Here is a 7,500-nt window from a genome sequence, read left to right as displayed (position 1 = left end):
AGTGAGAGATTGAGAGTGAGAGGTAGAGATGAGAAAATGAAAAAGGGGGGAAAGGAATCGCATGTGGAAGGTGAGTGAGAGAGAAAGCATAGTCACACTAATTAGAGGGCCTGAAGAGACAGGCAAAATGTGAAATGGTGAGACACTTGGAGTGGGACACACTGGTGTGGGGAGTGGGAGGGAGAGAGAGAGAGAGAGAGAGAGAGAGAGAGCGTTATAACTCAAAATTGCCTCCTATACCCACACCTGCAAGCACACATGTACACATACGTGTACACACACCCACACCTACACATGTTATATATTTCTAACACACACCCTCATGCTCACCTCTGCAAATGTGATAAGGCGCATTTATCAAAATGTCCCCTCCTCTCAGACCCCTCGCACAACCTTTCCTACTAAAAATGGCCGACCTCGACACAGATGACCATAATGATAACCCAACCGCAGATAAAAGAATGGGTGTTTTTTTCTCACAAAACAGAAAAGAAAACAGGTGATATATGACCAGATATTAAGGAAAAGTTTGATTTTATAGACGTCACATGACCCCAGCATGAGTGACCTCCATTTTGCCCCACTGGCGGCAGGTCTAAGGTTTTTAATGGAGTCCCGGTGACTCATATATCAGCGCTGCGCGTCTCGTAAAACTGCCCCTGCTGGACCTCACAGTCCACCGCCATCACCGCTCGCTCGCAACACTTAGGAGGGCGTTCACGAGCAACGAGTCGATGTATTAACAGGAAAAGATTTTAATAAAGTTGGGGTTGGTAGGGAGTTGATTGATGGAGGTGTTCGGGGAGTGTGCGTGGAAGTGGAAATGTCTAACCCTCTTGATTCAGTTCACTTTCTCTCCCCAGTTGACTTTCTATTTCTCTGTTCAGTTCACTTCCTTGTCTCCCTCTCTGTTTCTCTGTGTTTGTAGGGGACCTAATATTGTGTTTAGGCATCAACGTGGTCATGGTTTGTAAGATGGCCCAGAGTGTATGCTATGAAAATATCTAACTCAACATCAACTTTGATGTAAAAGAAAGCAAAAGTTTCACAAAAATCCCCAGAAATCCAATGAATGTGTCACATTATGTTTATTTTTTTAATACACTTATGAAACTGCAGTGAATATGTCATCTGTAAATACTTTATTTCTTTTCATTAGGTCTTTTGAAGTAAATTATATTACGACATTATTTCACTTTAAGTATAATACCAATAAACACTTTTCCTTTTTATTGAAATCATATTACGTATAAATTAGTTTAAAAATAAAACTCACATCAATACGGTCCCTGGGCTATTTAAGTTAGGGTCTTCTGAGTTTCAGTCGTGCATTGGGCCATCACGTCGTTAGCAAAACGAGGTGCACCTGAGCTGTCCAGGTGTTTTTTATTGGGTTCAGGCAGTTGTCAACTTGGTAAGGGTTGAAACTTACGAGGACTGGAGGACAGGAGGACCTAGTGCCGCTGGTTGCTGCCAAAATGCATTCTGGGACAGTTGCCGTTCCAAAGTCCACACAGGTCATCTACTGATGCATGCACGAGCAAGAACACGTCCTGGCATTTGGAGTGTACCTGGCTAGATGCAGACTTTTGAACGGAACAGTGCTTGGGAGGTGACTGATGACGTTTCAAAAGACCACAAGGACACAAGTACATTTCAGAACGCAGATTAAGAAAAGGGCCATGGTTTTAGGGTCCTTACCCGTTAAAGGCGTACTAGTTTAGTGCTTTATTAGGGCTTGATTTCAGGTCTAGGGGTTTGAACCTAAGGGGAATATCGTAACAATGACCACTTTGTGGCAATACAAATAAATATCTTCAAATATTTACCTACAATAACCCTATCGAGCTCTTGCACATGTTAACTATGTTACCTTGTTTAATATACGATAAAAAAAGGAATTGAAAGCAAAGAAACGAAAAACGCAGAGAAACATCCAGTGAAATTACCATTTGGAACATGGGCGGTTGCCACGATTCATTGTATCCAAAACCCAAAGTGAATGTTTTTGACTAGTGGCGATGTTTAAAACACACAGTGCCCCGAGTCACAGTCTGCTCTTCATCAGTCAGGAGAGGCAGAAATGAGAAATGCATCTGAGCACCGCTTTAAAAGACAAAGTTCAGTAATTGGGAATGACAGAGAAGCACAAAGCATCCATCACTCATGACCTTTCTGTTTCTCTCTATCGCTCTCTCTTTATTTCTTTTCTTTCTCTCTCTCGCTCGTCCTCATTCAGAGGACATTCCAGATGATCTGAAGGCTCCTCTCTGCTGCCCTAGCCGAGGACCCCCTTTTATCTGCGAGACTGGAGTGAAAAGGGTATGGAATATGAAAAGCATGTCTTTTGCGCAAAAATTTGGAATGGCTCTTTGAAAGACATGTGTTGATGTCATCTGGAATCGGCGTGGCATTAAAACACAAACAATTTAATAAAAAGAACCAAGAAGTGAAGAGAAACAAAATTTATATCTCGTAAATATACACTAAACACTTCGCACGAAAGGTTGTGCGTGTGGAAAGTTAACGCTAAAACGTGAAGGAAGAGTTGAAGAGAAGAGTAAAGCTTCTGCACTATGCATGCAATGCATTCATCTCTTTCCATCTGTAAGCATTCAAAGTTTAGGTTTAACATTAATAACGGACATCAATTTGTGTTCAAGGGTACAGGACGGACCGTTATGCATGCATAACACACAGCAGTTTTTGGTTCTTCCAAGCTTAGCGTTTGAATTAAGCGACGGGTTCAAGGAAAGTTAACATGTAAAATGTGTGGAGCTGCACATTGGTGACATTTTCATGGTTGTTCTCTTTATTACCATCGTCTGTCTCTCTTTGTCTGTGTCTCAGTCCCGCCCTTGTTCCTCCCGCTCTCCTTTTCTCCTTGCTTACTTACTTATTTTTACCTTTGATGAAATGATGACCCACAGACCCTCAGACACACGCACATGCACACGCACACGCACACACACATACCCACGCACACACATTTTTCACATCTGGAATAGTGTTTGATTTCACATCACATTCCGGACAGGAAGCACCTGTCTAGATGTAACCCAGTGTGCTTGGGTGTGGTAGGAGGGGGGAGAGAGAGAGAGGGGAAAAAAAAGGAAAGACAGGGGAGAGAATAAACGCAAAGTTAAACAGAGAGAGAGAGAGAGAGAAAGATTGAAAGAAAAAAGAACAACATGAATCCATCTGTTGTGGAAACACATGTCAGGGCTGTCACATTAAAAGCAGCGTCAACAAACACGGCCACGTCCAAATTGCTTCGGAAGGCTAAGTCGTCTGAAATTAACACAAATTTCATCCCCTCTAAATGTTATCACGTCTGTCTGCCTTACTGCCGGGCCCTGGAACACAGGCTATTCCTGTTCTGAGAGAGAGAGAAAGAGAGAGAAAAATGGCCCCGGTGGGGGATGACCGTTCAACCGGCGGAGCTGCAATTACAGAGCGTAGAACTTCCAGATGTGGGATCATTCCTCCCTCTCGCATTAGCAGATTAAAAGGATCACTGTCAGAACACGGGCACACACCTGTTAGGGTGAGGGAACTGTGACACTCCTCATCGCCGTAGAAACAGAATTAAAACCATTCACCGCTGGTACATTACCAATTTGGGGTGAACAAACGTGTTGGTTTATGGGTAATTGACCTTGTGGTTTCAAGAAATGAGTGAGTATATTTAAGTAGATTTATTTGTGTAAACCAATGTTGACTTTTGGGGTGGGGTGAACGAAAAATATACCAATTTCCCCACAGAAGTGATTTACTTTGTCATAATGGCGAAACCAACATTAACTAGTAACAAGTGCTGTAGCTATGCTGGGCTATACATTAACAACTGTTTCTGTTTCGCATCTGGAAATGAATCTGATGTTGAACATTACTGGCTTGTCATAGATCCACAATGAAGCCTGGATTCCAGGTCTCAGTCCAGTCATACCTTGGATTTCATTTTATCCGAATCTAGCCCCAAAATGAATGTAACATAGTAGAACGTTACTCAGAATACGATATTTTGAAAGCCACAAGATAAATGTTGTATATGATCCTAACACAGCTATAGCAGCAATACGTTAGGTCCAAGAGTTACCATTTTCTCGACAACCCCTCTTATGACAAACTCTCCCCTTCTCATTCAACATAAAGGTCTTCAGGTCAGGTTTGGGGGGGGGGGGGGGGGGGGGTTGTTAAGTGGCCCGCGTTGCTGACTCTAATCCAATTATCATGACGTCGTCAGGAAAACATACCTGGTAAATTAGCTTAAGCAGACGAATCATACCTTCGCAGAGGAATACTGCGTTTTTTGACAAAACTCCACATAGGAATCTTGGTAAAAAAAAAAGAGTTTGGGGGCGGAAAATGGAGCGGGCCTGTCTTCGGAATAGTACCTTTGATTTAACAGTGTCAGGACACATCTGTTAATTGATTGGCTTGGCAGCCTGCACTTTGCTCTGGGTAACAGTCTTGTCACAAGCAGGCACGCCAGCTGTGGGCGACTGCTTTCCACCTCAGTGTGCACATCATCTATGGTCCTATAGAAAGCGAGTGGGGTGGGGGGGGAGGAGAGGTGTGCCAAAACGTGTTAAGCTCAACGTGCACACACCTGGTGACATTCGGCAACCGTTACCTTGGGTTGAACTTCCTTAGAGAGGTCAGAGGTCATCATCCATTCACCATTGGCTTTCTCTGCTGTGTGCGTGTCTTGTGTGTGTGTGTGTGTGTGTGTGTGTGTGTGTGTGTGTGTGTGTGTGTGTGTGTGTGTGTGTGTGTGCATGTGTCATGTGTTGAAAAGCTTTGTGCTTTGCGCCCCTTCTTGCAGCGAGACCTTGGCAATGAATCTGTTTATTTTTCTTCTTCTTTTGTGGTAATCTTACATAATTTTATATTACATCAAATGTGCTTCTTCTAGGAGCATTGAAAACATTTTTTGTATCACACTGACCCCAGCAGATTTACATATAAAAGGTCACAAAAACTGTTTAACAGTTTAAGAAAATGTTAAAGTTGGACAATCAACTGCTTTCGGGCCCCTATTCAGGATATGCCGGTTCTGGTATTCTGATGACCCTCTACTGTCTATAGACAAGCGATAGATGCAACGGAAACCTCTACACACAGAAATCTCATGGAAATCTGGTTGAAAAGCACATCATATCTCTCTGCTGGGATTCTTTGGATTCTCTGGGATTCCAGGACCCATGGTTAACAAAAATGGTGTTCGGTAACAACTCAACCACCATATCATTTATAGAAGGTTTTGTTATGCATTCAAACCTCTTGCATTTCTATATTACCTATAACTATCTTTACATCGCTCCCAGATGCAGAGGAGCTTGTCCATTGCCTTTTAATTTTCTCAAGGTTGGACTGCTTTCATGTGCTCCTCTTTTTAACCTTTAGCAGGAGAAACAGAAAAATAACTATTCACAATGGCACAGTTATTATCCCTGCAACAGTAAAAAAAATTAAAAAATAACTATATAACACCTGTTTTATTCTTTCCTCCTTCAGGGTTGGCTATAAAATCCTCTATCCCCCGGAGCTAATCACCCAAATAAATTGAGGTTTGCAACTTCCTCGCCAATAATGGTAGTTTTCCCCGGACCCTGTGTTACTGATGTGTCTAGATCGGCCCGTTTTGTTCGGCTGAACTTTCACTGTGTAAACGATTTCCATCGATCAATTCAACCTTTTTGTTCGTTTCGTGTGCTGTGATCATGTTGCAATTATTTGAGTATTTGTTAAACTGAAATCTGTTTGGGAATACAGATTATTTTATTGCATGTCCTCGTCGTAGATAAAAAAAATGTAAGTATGTCGCTCTTTTTCCAAAAATCAAATCAATCTAGTACTGTTATGACATCATTTCATGTGAATATAAGGTTAAGCTATATTTGGAAGCCGCGCTTTAATCTTTTATTTTCATCACAGTAGACAATTTAAAATTGAATAGGCTGTCAGCCCCTCTATCCGCAAACTAGCAACAGCGTGTCAGTTGATTGTCAACAAAGGCAGAGATGTTAGACCTCGTCAGACAAACTACCGACAAACACTCCAGAAATAAGCTTCAAAAGTACATTGTCAGCCCGACTTCCCATAATGTGAAGGCACAGAGGGCTACTACCTGCATTGGTTTTAGATGACAAATGGATATATTATGCACAGAAATGCTGATCTCGTTCAGGTCAGGGTTTGAGAACTCCAGGCCTGTAAACAAAAGGCTAATTGCAAATAGTTACCATTAGTTCTTCTGGTTGTTAGATCTGGCAACCCTCTTTGTTTTGCATTGATGACAATCATCCGACTATTGCTAGTTTCCCTCCAGGTTACGCACTTCATATTTACAAAAACAGACACGATTCATGTCGGAATACATGTTTCAAATAAAGGATACGCAAAACAAAGAAATAAAGACAAAGGATTTCAAGTCAACGCGTCAATTACAACATATCCCCAGATGCGTATTGACCTTCTTTTGTACCTCGGGGATTACAAACGACACACGTTTCATCTCATTTTAATGTCAACCTCGCCTCACCATCCTTTATTTCCTTCAGCATCGCCTCACCTCGGCACCGCACTCATTAACGCACGGCCGTGTGGCTAAACGCCAGTACATAAAAACAAAGCAGCTAGTTACCGCTACACCGAGTCTTCGTCACCCACCGCCCACCTAACACCCCTGCCCCAACCGTCACCTCCACCTCCCCCCCTCACACCTCCTTCCCTTCCCTCCATCCTTCCTTCCCTTCCCCGTCCTCTCCTTCGTCTGCTTCAAGGTCGATCGTCTGCGGGGCTGCGTGTCAGCGCTCCTTTGTCTATTCAGATAAAATTGCTGCATTCATCGTGTGTCAGATAACCCTCCCCCCCAAAAAGCGTGGAGTGGGGAGGGTAGCGTGCGTGCCGGAGAGGACTAAAGAGGAAGCAGGGGGCGGGAGGGAGTGTAAGAAAAAAATAGAGGCCGCAAAGGAAGAAGAAGAAGAAGAAGAAGAAGAAGAGAAAGAAAGAACACAACAACCCTATCACCGCATCCTTCCTGCATCCAGGGCACCGCTCTGTTTTTATCTGTCTGTGACAAATTCAAGTGCTCACTCTGTCCCCCTCGCCTTTCCTCCACATTTTCACTCTGCACCTTATCTTCCGTCTCAGCACTGCATCACTTGCCATTTTAGAATAATGTACCCCCCCTGCGCCCTCCGCTCCACCCCCTCGCCCCCCCCGCCCATGTCTATAATGACATTGCCTTTGTGCTTCAGATTACCTTGGGATTTTCTCCGTCCTCTGGCCCCACCAATGCACTTGCTTGTGTGCATGTGCGCAGGAGGAAAGACACAGGCTTTGCGCGCAATACCCCGTTATGCCCCCCTACACACACACACACACACACACACACACATAGACACACACACACACACAACCAACACACAAATCAGTCAGTGTCAAAGAGAGTCTGCGCGTACAACTGGGGAGACAACCACATGCAGGAAACGT

Source organism: Pollachius pollachius, assembly GCF_949987615.1.
Source record: "Pollachius pollachius genome assembly, chromosome: 17".
NCBI lineage: Eukaryota > Metazoa > Chordata > Actinopteri > Gadiformes > Gadidae > Pollachius > Pollachius pollachius.
Note: the sequence above shows the minus strand (reverse complement) of the source record.